This window comes from Crocodylus porosus, unplaced genomic scaffold (genome assembly GCF_001723895.1).
Source record: "Crocodylus porosus isolate Cpor-Errol unplaced genomic scaffold, CroPor_comp1, whole genome shotgun sequence".
NCBI lineage: Eukaryota > Metazoa > Chordata > Crocodylia > Crocodylidae > Crocodylus > Crocodylus porosus.
In genome coordinates, this window is record NW_017728942.1 from 11,048,520 (window position 1) to 11,062,730 (window position 14,211).

At 39.9% G+C, this 14,211-nt stretch overlaps 1 protein-coding gene across 3 annotated transcripts in view; it reads left to right on the forward strand.

The window, feature by feature from the left end:
- The first annotated feature begins 6 nt into the window (after positions 1-6).
- Positions 7-14,211, forward strand: part of ZBTB46 (zinc finger and BTB domain containing 46) — an 83,761-nt gene continuing 69,556 nt past the window's right edge. For all 3 annotated transcript variants that reach the window (XM_019548310.1, XM_019548311.1, XM_019548309.1), the window contains exons 1-2: positions 7-90; positions 8,902-9,026. The gene's annotated coding sequence lies outside the window, so the exon portion shown is untranslated. The remainder of the gene's footprint in view (positions 91-8,901; positions 9,027-14,211) is intronic.

Here is a 14,211-nt window from a genome sequence, read left to right on the forward strand (position 1 = left end):
GGAACCTCCGAAAGGGGAATTTTCCAGCTGGTAATTTCTGCTGCGTCAACAGCCGGGAGCGGAGCGCCGCGCCCGGACCCGCACCCCGAGGTAAGGGCTGCCCCTTCCCGGCCCCCCGACGGGCATTGTCCGCCGGGCCGCCCGGCCTTGCCTCCATTTTCCCGGCCTGAGGGGACCCGTGCCCGGGGCTCCCACCGCCCGCCGCCGCCGCCTCACAGCCCCTCGCGGAGGCTCCCCTCAGCCCCAGCCCCCAGCCGCCCTGCGTGGCGAGGTGTCTCCGTCGTGGGCTGGGGGCCGTGGCGAGTACCCGGGGAGAGTCCTTCCCTTACCCCGGTGCCCCGAAAAACGTCACCGGCTCCTTCCCATGGGGGGGCGTTATTTTGCACTTGTAACAACCTCTCCCCCAAAAGTCTACTCCAGGCTTGCCCCCTTTCCATTAAAAAAAAACAAAAAAACAAACCCCTTTTAATTTAGAGACTGGTTTTATTTTGCACTTGTAACAACCCCCCCCCCCTTATAAAAGTCACCGGAGCTGTTCTTGTCTGGTCCAGGTGAGTGTTTGCCCTTCCCCTGCTTTTCCCATTAAAAATAACCCAGCTCCTTTAGATCCGGAGGGTGGTTTTCTTTTCGATTTGGGGTGTGTTTGTTGCCTGGGTAAATAGCAGGTGAGCCTCTTTCCCTTCCTGTTTACAGAAAAAAATAAATAAATGAAGAACCAGCCCATTTTTATGGGCAGGGTGGGTTTCTTTTGCACCTCCCATAGAAAAGTCATGAGAAACTGTGCTTTGCCCTCCAGGTGGGCTGCTTCTCTTCCCAAGTCCTTTCCAGTCAACAAATAAATAAATGACCTGGCTCCTTTTGATTTGGGAGGGGGATTTGGTTTTTTTGGTTTTTTTAATTTTTTTTTTTTTAAATACTTGGGGGGGTCTGTTTGTGACAAGTGCAAAAGTGAGTGGAAATTGGTTTTTCCCCCTCCAGGTGAGCTCCTTTCCTTCCTTTCTTCCTTCCCCTGAACGCCTCCTATTGAAAAAATAACCTGGCTCCTGGAGGGGGGTGGTTGTCACAAGTGCAATAGTGACTGGAAATTGTTCTTGCCCTTCCAGATGAGCTGTCTCCCCCATTAAAAATAAGATAACAAAAAAGGGTGCTTTTCTTTGGAGGGTGGTTTTATTTTATGGGGGGGGTTGTTTGTAACAAGTGCAAAAGTGACTGGAAATTGTTTTTTCCCTCCAGGCAAACTGCCTACCCCCATTAAAAAAAAAAATGTGTGTGATTGGGTGGGGGGATTAGAGAGGGGTCAGGGAGGTGCTGGGGAAGTGAGGGGTGGTAGGGCTGGATTGCCTTTGTGTCTCTGTAAATAGACGTGTCAGTTTTCCGAAGTAATACAAGTAGGGTCTGATAACTCAATCCCAGATGACAAATAGAGAATGGAGCAGATTTTTTTTAACTGTAATAGTGGGAGGATTTCTCCCTCTTTTAAATGAGGAAAGAGGAAAAAAAACATCGATACTTTGCGCACGCTGCATGGGAGAACTGAATGCTTTGAAGAAAGCCAGTATGTAGAAGGCTATATTTTTTAACACCTGACAAGAGAAATATAAACAAAGGAGAGTTTAAGAGGGATTTTTAATGAATTTCCTCTTGCTTTTTTATTTATTTATTTTTTTTAATTTTACAGTCTTAATGATTCATTTGGCATGGATTACAGGGACAAGATTATTATCAGCATTGTTTAAGGGTATGCTAATTAGGAAACATGTTTTGCAAACAGTACTGCTGCAGACACCTGTACCAAAGTTCTTATATGGATTTTAATTGAATGGCTCATATCATTTGCAACGCTTAGTCATTGCAGCAATAATCTAGCTCCCGGTTCTTGTTTTCCACAAAATATTTATTGCAAGTTCACATTTGGTCTGTGCCTCGTGCATCACCGTTTCTGATGTATTACCTGCCTGAAAGGGATTCTCTTCAAAAAGAGGAAAAACCTGTTTTTTTCATTCTTTATTGTGGGGGGAGGTGGAAAGGGGGGAAGATGTCCTTTCAACAACAGTCCAAACAGGGTAATTTAAGAACAGTTAAAAAAAAAAAAAAAAAAAATGGGGATGTCATTTTATAAAAGAAGTTTGCAACTACTGAACAGCTTTCCCACTTGTTCCACATAATTTTGCTGAGCTATTCTATGCTTTAACTCTTGCAATAATATTTAGGATAATATAGAAAATGCAGTAACGTTTTATAGCCAGTCCTGTTATAGTAGCTAAAATTTGGCTTTACCTACTTCTTTGAATTCAAGCACTGTTTGTCAAGTTTTTTTATTTTGAAATCCTTTTAGTGATGGAAAGATTGGGTGGAGGATATTATTAGTGACAATATTTTTGACATGTGGTGAAGAATTATTGCTTTGAGGTATATTTGGGACCTAGCAAAGAAACCAATGAGAAGATTGCCCCATGGGCCAGGCTGGGAACTACAAAACAGTATTTGTATTTACCAGAACTCTCATATGCATGTTCCTGAAAATTGTGATCTGGTCTGCTAGACTAATAGAATAATTGCTGTTAAAATGGGAAATCATACACTTTTTGTTTTGTTTTGTTCTTTGTTAGCATTTCCTCATACGACAACCTGTTCTACTTAAGTGACATCTTTTTAAATGCCAGTTAGTTTCACTTACTGTATGTTAACTTTCATATAAGTCATGGAAGTACTACATTTTTATAGCTGGTGCCATGCACAAAACAGTTTTAAATCTGTAATAAATTTTGTACTAGAGTAAAAATACATTTTTCATATGTATAAGAAGCCCCGTGATGTTGTTTTTCTTAGGATCTCTGTGTACACCATTGAAAATAGGACTGATACACAAGATTCTTAGAGACTGAAGAAAATGGGCCATTTTTTCCCCGTGGTCTGTTTTTTTTTTTGTTTCTGGGACAGTTGTATAGCAGTGCATATATTCTTTGCAAGTAGGTTTTTTTTGTTTTGTTTGTGTCGTGTGTTTCCACCCCCCCCCCCCCAAACAACTGGAGGAGCTTTGAGGAAAACTAGTTGGCAAGCTTCCATCTCCCCGGGGGTGAAAAATGGTCTTGAGCCTGAGAGATCAGTTATTGCAGTTCATATGTTCGTTCTTGCTCTGGTACCACGTTGTGTTGATGTGGGATTAGGTATAATTTACAATGAAACTGCCTGCCTTCCATTTCCAGATGTGGTTTCTCAAGCTGCCCCCCATTTTCATCTATGATCTAGGTAGGCTTAATGTTTTTAACAAAATTTCCTGTCCTCCCAGCAACAGATAACCATCCAATCCACCGTTTGGTTTCCAGATCAGGATTATTTCATGTGACAGCTCAACCTCAGATTTAAAATCATAGAAAATGAGGGCTGGAAGGGACCTCAGGAGGTCACATCTAGTCCAACACCCTGCTCCAAGCAGGACCAGCCCAACTACATCATCCCACCAAGGCTTTGTCTAGCCAGGTCTTAAAAACTTGCAAGGATGGAGACTTTTCCACCTCTCTGGGTAACCTGTTCCAGTGCTTTAGTGCCCTCCCAGTGAGAGAGATTTTCCTAATATCTAACCTAAACTTCCTTGCTGCAACATGAGCCCATTGTTCTCAGTGGTGGCAGATAAAGCAAGGAGCAGTTTAGCTCTGTTCTTTCTGATTGTTTATGCTTGTTTTGATGGCTATCCTGGAGCATCCTATGATGCTTTCTAAGACTCCTGAGCTGGAAGAAAGCAGTTGCACAAGTTTTCCTTGCTCTGGTGTGGTTGGTTTAATGGGCTAAAGAGGGGTCTCTTTGAGGGGTTTGAGCCTATGAACAGCTCTAATGGCTAGTCTTTACACTCATTATAATTCCCTTAAGCCAGCAGTGTGTGCCCATTACTAGCAAGGAACACTTCACCAAACAATTCTGGCACTCAGCACCAAAGATTTAATAAAAAGTTTATATTTTGCAGTCAGTTTTCTACCAGCCTGCCTTAAAGACTTTGTGTATACACGTGCTTTGAATACTTAAGTATCTTACAGTTCATTAATGACGAAAGAAATTGCAGTGTGAGGTTATCTGTAGATTGGAGGGGTCATAACAAAGACCAGACAAACTATGGGACAGATAATTTTTGCCGAGAGTTACAATGTCAAACATGTTATTTAATGATACCTGTGGCAGCTTTTGTGCCATTATGTTAAAGGGGTAATGGCATTGACGTATCACAAGTGTTAAAGAACTAGTGAAGCTTTGGGACCTTTGTTTGCTTGTTTGTTTTTGAGGGGATATGGAGGATTTGTTTGTAATACAAACTCCTTTAAATAGATACCCCGTGATCTCAGCTTTATTCTACATCCTCTGTAAGGGTCTGGAGAATCTATTCATTGCCTCTGGTGTCCTTTAGGGACTGGGTGGGGGGAATCCAACTCCCACAGCCAGGGTATTTAGCTGCTTCTCTGTTCTTGCCTTAACATGTCTGGATATGCATAGCTGTCCAGTGGGACTGAGGGAACTGGGTTCAATTCCCACCTCTGCTGCAGGAACACCTCTACGTGTTGTTTTTCTTTATTTGTTTTCCTGTCTGTAAAATGGGCATGCTCATGCTTCGTTATATCTCTCCAACACTTCTGGATCTATGGATCAAGTGTCATATTGGTGCTAAGCATGCAGCTCCTTTATAAATGCAAGTGTCTTAAGTGCTGAGTATATTTATCAAGCAACATGGTGGATTTCATTATGAGAATTATATCATCACCTTTAAAATTGTTTGCAATGGTTATTTTCCTCTATCATTTGCTGTAATTTATTTGTAGTTGTTTCCTTAATCATTGAAGGATAGATTTTTAATTTTTTTTTAGACGGGACGAGCTTATTGGCAGTAATTGTAGTTAGATGAAAGCGTGTTCTGCTTCATGTTTAAAGCTAGGTACATGTATGTCTGCATACACAGAACTGGAGAGTACCTTTATAGACAGGTGTGGTACGTAGCAGAAAAGTGAGTTCCAGCTCTCATCCTGCAAGCAGCCATTAATGTTTCCTGTTGATTTTAGGGGGTTTGCTGATGCACACTCCTTTACTCCACCCCTATTATTGGAGTTTTAGTCTGTTTAATTGTGCCTCTTATTAATTTAAACTTTTTGGGTGACTAATTCAAATAGTCAACAGAGCTCTAGGATGACTTTCTAAAATTCAGTAGTATATCAAATGAGATGAGTGTGGGAATTCTTAGGGAAAGGTTATCAGAGGGAGTCTAAAATATTTTACACCAGTCAGTAAGTGCATGTGTATGATTGAAGTATACTTAGTAACTAGAATGGCAGGGTATACGTGCCAGGAACTTAGCTACCAGCTGTACTTGGTATGGGACGCCCTGTTCAGTTTGCTACGGAATATGTTTATAATTAAGAATATTTATCCACATGCCCATTCACCTTTCAAAGTTTTCTTTTTGTTATATTACTACAAAAGTCCTTTGGAAATAAAACATTTATTTCACCTTAGCCAGTATTCTCTTCATCTTGTGTTGCTTAACTTGTGACAAAAACGTACCAGACAGACATTTGGTTCTTGCAGTGTGTTAGCTAGTCTCTGATAGCACTTGATGTCAGCTGCCTGAGAAGAAGGTGCAGAACCTGACCTGTGCAGTTCTGTACCATAGGAAGAAACGTCTTCCTGACCCAGGTAGTCAAATGATGCCCTGGAGCATGAAGTTGAACAGGCTGTGTAGCTATCAGGAACTTATTAAGCCTTCACATAGGTTTCACACAGACATTAGGGGTGGAAGGGACCTCAGAAGATTGAGTCCAGCCCCCCACCCAAAGGGCAGGAAGTCAGCTGGGGTCATAGGATCCCAGCGAGATAAGCATCCAATTTGCTCTTGAAGGTGTTCAGTGTAGGTGCTTGAACCACTTCCAGTGGCAGACTGTTCCAGACCTTGGGGGCTCGGACAGTAAAGAAATTCTTCCTTATATCCAGCCTGAAATGGTCTTGCAGGAGTTTATAGCTATTCGACCTCGTCATCCCCTGGGGCGCTGTGGTGAACAAACGTTCCCCCAGGTACTGGTGGTCACCCCTGATAAACTTATAGGTGGCCATCAGATCACCCCTGAGCCTACGCTTTTCCAGGCTAAAGAGCCCCATGGCTCTCAGTCTGTCATTTAAGGTGTGTTTTCCTGACCTCTGATCATGCGCGTGGCTCTCCTCTGGACTCTCTCAAGCTTCTCCACATCCTTTTTGAATTGTGGAGCCCAAAATGGGACGCAGTACTCCAGCTAACCTGAGGACTGATGTAGATAGTCAGCATGAAAAATACCTGAGGACTGATGTTCTGCCACATCCCTCTGGGGTTTGAAGAACAAAACAGTTATGGGGACAGCCTTTAACAACTTGAAAAAATTGTATGCTTGCTTTTGTTATACCATATCATCCAGAGCTTTATTCCACTTTACTTTCACATCATTTGCTGTTACATTTGAACAGAAAAGCAGAAGAAGATACCTCTCTGTGGTACTAAGCGTCTCTGCCAGAAAGTACAAAAATAAAATTTGATTGTGCCCAGAGCAGCAAAATCTCCTGTGGTCTGTTTTTTGTTCCACATTGTTTAGTGTTTTCCTTTTTCGTCTGTTTATCCTTGCGTCACTTAACTAGGAAAAGCTAGAAGTCCTTTACCTTCTCTTTCATATTTTGTCTCATTCCTTCTCCTGCTTCTGCAGAATTTTTCTCAACACCATACTTCTGTTTTTCACTTAATACGAGAAAGAAATGAGTTCTCGCCTTCTCTTTACAAATTAGTCTTGGGAACTTTATCGAACATCCCACAGCTATTGTGCAAACTAAATAGCCAGGAGCAATTAAGAAAATTGAGGAAATCTCACTCTTCAGGGAAAAAACCCAGTGAGATGTGCCTGATGGTCTTTGCCTTGCTTCTTGCAGCTTCCTTCATGTTGGTCTGTGGCTCATGGCTGTTTGATAAGTATGCCTTGTGTTTGGAAAGTTACGCAGTCTTGTGCCACTCTAAGAACTAGAAACGTGATTTTCTTTTAAATGGATGCTTAGATCTTGCCAAAGTTAATGGCACTTGCTTAGATAAGCTTCTTGCTTGCCACAGGCAGTTGGATTTTTTTTCAAGCCCTGATTTTTATCCTAGCTGCATAACTCCAAGAGTATCTGGTTTTCAAGTCTAACCCTTTTTGGACATCACTGGACCTCAAGCATCCTATAAGGTATCCTACTTGTCAGATGCTTTACTTGTCAGTTCCAGCTTTTTCTCTGTGCTGCAAGCCAGGCTGTGTGAGAAGTGCTGGATCTGTTTTGTTAGTGCTATGTGCATGGATGGGGAGCAGGGATCTGGAAGTTTGTGAGCTTCATGAGCAATGTTCCTATGGCACAATGGGTGGGGGCAGAGGGGGAAGAAGCTGATGAGAGAGGAACGAAATGGGCAATGATAAAAAAAAAAAACAAAACAAAACTGTGGGAAATGGATGAGAAGTGAAGTACAAAGGCAATGCAGAATGAAAGAATGAGGAGAAAATCCAAGTGGGGGGGACGGGGGAAGGGAATTGTTCTACTCTACATTGTATCCCACACTCAGTGCTTTGAAGTAGAAAGGTAGAGATGGCCTAGGAGCTCCTGATGTCATACAAATTGATTACTGGGATGTGAGGGAGAATGCTTTCCAGTGCGTCAACAGTGTTCTTGAGTGGAATATGGAGTTTCTGGTAATGTAACCCCCCCAGTTTTGCATTGCGTAAAAATACTTTTAAATCTTTGTATTTAAAGATGTTTTGTTGTGTTTTATTGTGCCTTCTTTTATATCCTTATTATTTCTTCCTTGAATTTTCTCAATGGCAAGCTACGTTTTCTTTTAGTACCTTCATACAGCAATTTTCCTCTGATTTTTATAATTTCGTCTAACTTGAAGATGGGTGGTGTTACAGATTGGGGTTCAGTAGAGCTGGGAATTTAACCAGGCGTCTTGCAGGATTGGACAAGTCACTTTAAGCTTTCTGTCACTTTATTTTAATTATCTCTAAAATGGAGTATTTATCTATCTCACACAAGTGATGCGAGATTAAGCTAATGTTAATTAAGCCTACTGAGGTGTGTGGCATTGCAGTTGGACTGAATTAACTACGTAAGGATTTTTATTTTAAACTGACTTTTTCTTATGTTGGGAGCATGTTGTATGCTGGCACCCCCTCTTTTTCTCTGCTTCCTGCTCCTGCCAGGCTGATGAAAACACAGCTGTTTATGCTGTAGACTTGGTTTTTTTCATTTTGTTTTGGTTTGTCTGATCATTATTTTAACTAGTGTGTTTTATTGCTATAGTAGAGACAAACTTTTCTTTAGCAGCATTTTAAACTCTGGGAAGACAGCATCTATATGTAGCATAGATATTCTTTTGTATCTTGTTGGGGAAGCCATGGGGATGCTATTTATTATTGTAAATCTTTTTTTGACACAGGAACTGAATCTTTAGGAGGCTTGAGTTCAGCATTTGTTTTACAGTGACTTCTGCTGGCCATTTCTATTTAATCCTGTCATTAGTCAATTAAGCTTGGAATTAGTACTTTTAAAATTGCTCGCTATCTTAACAAATAGCTAAAGTATATATTCCATGCCCATAATTTTAGACCCCTTTAGGCTTTTATGTAACTGTCCAGATATAGTCCTCTGCATAAAATGGTAAATATAATAGTGTTTTGAATGATTTAACAATCATTGGTTTGATTTTTATGTAATCTTTTAGTGGACTATCCTTAAACAAACATAATTGCATTTTACTTACCAGGCAATTTACAGGCTTTGTTTTTTTTGATTGTTTGGAGACATGTAGACTTACAGGATATGATGTGCAATTTCAAGCTAGAGTTAAGATTTTTTTTTTTCTTCTCCCCCTCCCAAATACAGGGCATTTGAACATTTCAAAGGTTGTTACCAGGAACGATATTCCTCTGTTCTTTAAAACATGTATTATTCTACCGTGACACATTGTGGCATTTATCTTTACTAACGGAAAACATTCTCAACTATTGGTAAGTTCTGAACATTTAAAGATTTACTACTTTATATGGTAAAGGAAAGGAGAGGGATCGGCGATAATACTGCTTTTAAGACTTTCAGTTCTATATATCATTTGACTTTATATTGGCAGCAAAGGTTAATTTGCATTTACTCTGCTACTTATCTTTGTTTTTGGGCACCTTCATTAGTCCTGATCGTCTCGTCTATTCTTTGAGTAGCTGAGACACAGGGAGGGGAAGAATGTTACAGAACTCAAAATAAGAGAAAAACCTAGGAGTGCTGCAAAGCAGGGAAGATACGAACTCCATCGCTCTTGCTCTTCCTATTCTTTCTTGTTCAGCCTCTGTTCTGGGCAGCCTTGGATTCATGGTCAGAGAAGTACAAATGAGAATTTTTAGTAGTAATGGGATTGAAGACAATGTAAATGCAACTTACTTTTAAAATATAAAAACAGCTGTCATTCCTCAGCCTTAGAGTGGCTGAAAAGAGCATTCAAAAAAAGTCAACAGGACTGGAGAAGCTAGGTTTGACGGTCTAAACCAGGTGGAAGTATTTATTTGAGTTTGTATAGTTTACATATTTCTGAGAGCAATTACATTTCTCTTTGTTACTCTAATATCAATTTGGCATTTCTATAATAATGAAGTAATAAACTTTAAAACTCCTGTATGCATTTCAGTAACACTGTCTTAATTTATACATGCAAGTATTTTTTACACAGATATATATGCCTTAGTGCCCTAGCATTAAGGAAACTAATATTGTTTTTAATTGATCCCATTTGGTAAGGGAGCTAGTCTGTGTACAGAATGTGGAGGGGGGGGGCATACTGAAAAAATCCTAGCCATAATGATTGTTTTAAAGGACCCAAACCAAACTTAAAGCAAGTTCTGGTAAGAAGTATTCAGTTTTAAATTTTAGGTGTTGAAAGTCAACTGAATAACATTTTTCATCCAAAATATTTTTATAGCAGAGAAATGAGCAGAATATGAAGTGTGTAGCACAACTCTCCAGGAAGAGTAAAGTCAGAAGTAGAAACTTCTTCCTCCATGTAGCTGCTATCACCCAAGACTACCTAGGGGGGAAAAAAAATCTTAGTGGTTGAAACAGTATGGTAACCATTTCCAAACAGGCAAAAGTTTTTCAAACTCCTTTTTCCCAAGTGTTTTACCAGTTCATGCACGGTACAGGTGGAAGCAATAACCTAACTGAATTGGATGACCTTGCCCACCTACTGACATGCTAGCTCTGAAGGTTTGCTAAGAGTGTGGGTTTCAGTCATGCCTATATTGCTTAAACTTGGGTCTCCTTCAAGGCCCACAATGTGAAGTGGGTCAGATCCTGGCGCCAGGATCTATTACTATAAATTCTTCTAGGTAGATGATGCTTATTACATATTTGTAATCAGTTACACTGGCTATTGGGAAGTGGTCTTAATGAATGTCTTTGACCTCTCAATCTTGGTGACCATTTCCTTCTTTCTTTTTAATTTTCCAGTGTTACAGTTTCTAAGTGTGAGACTAGAAATGGTCTGCCTTGACAGTGTCCTATTTAAATAGGAAATACCCTAGCATTTGCTATTGTTACCTTTCCCGTCACTTCGGAGCCTATGATAACCAGGATCCCTAAGTACAGTGCTTTCAGAAGAGAGAAGCTCTTGAATATTAGATTTTTTTAATAAATGTCTTGATTCAGATCTTATCCTCATATCCAAATGTAGCTTTTGGCCCAGCTCACTTCCTCTTCAAGGATAGTCCCATTAAAGTCGAGATATGTGGAGGTCAGTGCGGAGTCAGATCTGAGTTTCTGAAGTTTTAAAAAAATATTAGTAGGTACGGCAGTATCAAAAGTTAATGCTTGCAGATGCACGGCGGGACCCAGATAATACAAATTATTAGACATATTCTTGAACTGTTTGCAGAGAGGACAGTAATCCCTTTAAAAAGAAATTGGGAGTCTGACAGAAGTAAAAGGGGGTAAGTGGCAAGTTGAAATTTTACAGGCAAACCTGTCTTCCAATTCCACGTGTTTGGAGGATTGGGGGGGTGGGGGAGGAGGGGAGGAAAAGCATCCCATCAGACAGAGATCACTTCTGTTTTATTATTGCTTTTACTTTGTGGTATTAATTTTTAAATTGATTATTAGAAAAACTTTATTAGACTTTGACAGAAATACAGCTAAACCAGAGCTTAATAGTATTAAAGTACGTAACTGAAAATCATGTATCAGAAATCTTGGCCTTTTCCATAATAATTCCTAGCTCAGGAGTCCAGCTTTAGGGCAGAAAAAAAAGATGCAAGGAGACTTATAAGGGCAGGATTCATTTTGGCCCCTGATTTAAAACATCTGCATTTTCTATGACTTAAGGGTCATTATGGCATGCTGAAGTCTAGTTCTGAATAACAGCACAGGCTGAGAGATCTGATTTGCCCTAACTACAAACATTGTTCAGTCTTCCAGATTCCTCAAAATTCATTGCCTGTGATTTTGGTGACCCAGAGGAGTTGTAAACTTGCTTGCTTTTCTCGGCAACTGTTTACTGAAAGTTTTATGTACACTTAGCCTGCAAATATTGTGCAGAAGAAATTGGTATTCCTTTGAACATAACAAACATGAGCAAACTCTATTAAGCGCATTCCATTACTTCTGTCCCTTCCCTTCTCAAAGACACCCATACAAAAATCCTTTACTTTTGGAAAGGGAACATTTCCAATCCCAAAGTAGAAGCAAAAAGAGCAACTCTGCTGGGGATCATCATTCCTCAGCACCTTAATTCTTATACTTTTTTCTGATTAGTTAAGTAGAAAAAGATAACCCAGGCACAGACACAATCCTCTTCTGTTGCTGAGATTACCTGTTTGTTCTGTTCTCCAGCTGCATTTGCAGCAGTGAAAAAACACCTGTTCCTGGCTCCCTGTACATACCGCTTTTCCAGGATTCAGGTGAACTGGCAGGCATACTGTGTTCTTTGCAAGTGGAAGAATTGCTTGATTCTACCTCCTAGAGTTCTTCTGCTGCACAGGAATCTTAAAAATGCTGGAATGCCAGTCCAGTGGTGGCAGGAGCATAGGCGGGGGCATGGGGAAAATAGAAATGTGGGATTCATTCATTAAATCTTGCATGGTACATCTTTGCATTGAATTTGGTTTCTCTTTTAAGATGTTATACCTTGGTATCTGTGAACAACAGACTTCAGTTTTTTTGTATCTGAGTTCCACTTAATTCCTACCCTCCGCCCCTCCCCAACAAGGGATCATAGAGTGGTAGGTGGTGGTTCTTGTGGAGAAGACAGCATATCCTAAGTAGTTTTTATGATAGCTTGTTCTTATACTAAGGGTAAAAACCCTTCTAGTAACTTTAATCAGAGTAAAACTAAATACCAGTAATTTAAGTTACTTTTCATCCTGAAAGAGACTTAAGAATATCTTTCTCCTAGATTTTGTTTTCAGTTTGTCAGAAAAGCTAAATCTGTTTTTTGTTGCTGTTTTTATTCTGAGCAAAGGAAATTAAGTACCTCAGAACTTATTTTTGTCTCCAAGGTTTCCCAAGGGACTGTTCTGTAGACTTGATCTGCAAACTGCATTTTCACTTTGTCTTTTTTTGTTGGTGTTGAAGCAGTTTCTTATTTTAGATGGAACAAATTGCTTGTCCCCTTCATTGTGTTAGGGATTCTTCAATTTTATTAGGCCTGCTCCTGTGTCCTGAGGGTATACCTGCCTGTCCAAGTATTATGGGTCTTGCCTTATTAATAAAAAGTTTTTTGAAATGCCAGCAGTATTATACTTTTAACACAGTGGAGGTAAATTTGTGGAGTTGCAGCTGTAAACCTATTTTGCAGGTGTTAATTTAATCTGGAAAGAAAACACTCTCAAAATAAACAAAGCTAAGTAGAAGCCACTTCATGTTGTTACAACATTTAAGGTAAAAGGAAAATGTTACCATTTTTTCCCCCAAGGTCTGACTGTACAGCTTACCTTGAACACTACTTCTGTCAAACCTCTAGTGCCTTTGTTAGTTGGCGGTTTAAAACACAGTATGAAATCCAGAGTGTGTACTTTAGGTAGCTGGCAGTGATAGAAATTGTAGTGAAAATAAGACCTGTATTGTCTAGTGTAGTCTGTCAGAAGACGTACATTAGTGAAGTCCATCCTAGTAACAACACCCCCCCCCCCCCCCCAAAAAAAACAAAACCTCAAGCAAGTCATTTTGAGATTTCTAGTTAAGAGTACTATGTAATTAGTTCTATATTCACATTATGATACCTTAACAGAAGGTTAAGTGAGCCAGGTTAATATACTGAACTCTTGCAGCTCTGATTCTGTTGTTTGGTTTCATAGACAGTAACTACTGGCATACCAAACAGTGCTTTCTTTTGGAAAAATTAAAAAATAAGGTCCTCTTTTACATGCTTTAAGGCTACACTGAATATTACTGTCTGCATGTAGTCAGGCTGTATTTTGTTTGTTAAAGAACTAAAGGAGATCATTTTTAATAGGCTGTTCATCAGCTAATGTGGCTGACTTTGTTTTATTATATATCAGGCATTTGCTGGCAAGTACATTTATCAACAATATTTGTTTACTCCAGCAGTAGTTTACATTTGTATTTGTAATATCTAGTTTCAGACTCAAGCAGGAAAGACCTGGGCATTGTCAGGCTGAGCTATAAATCAAAGTAGCCAATGTGCTTAGATATCGTATCTGTTGAGGCAGAAGAGTTGATGGTAGTGTTGTATTCAAGTGTTTTTGTTCAAAGCATTTCTCCAGTTTTCTGTGTTAATTTTATGAATATGCTTTTAATAGCATGGAGTTGCTATTTGTGAATTGGCTTGTAGAAAAACCATGTTCAGCTTTCAGTTTGTTTTGAGGGATCTGTCAGGTTCTCTACAGATGAGTTTTCATGGTTCGCTGGCCTCTTGGAAGGCTGTGTTGTGGCAACCTTCCTTTATCAGGAGACCTGATTCTTCTCCCTCCGGAGTCTGTCATAAGAGCACCTAGATCAATTGGAGGAATGTTTGGTTCAGAGACTGGGGGTGCTGTCTCTTAATCCTTTGTGCCCTGAAAAATGATATGCTATATGTCATCCCCCTCTGCCACTTTCCAACTGATATGACAGAGGAAAGCTGTAGCAAAGTAACTTTTAAAATTAAGCCTAATAAGCAACTGAACCCATTGAACAGCATATCTAATGCATGTA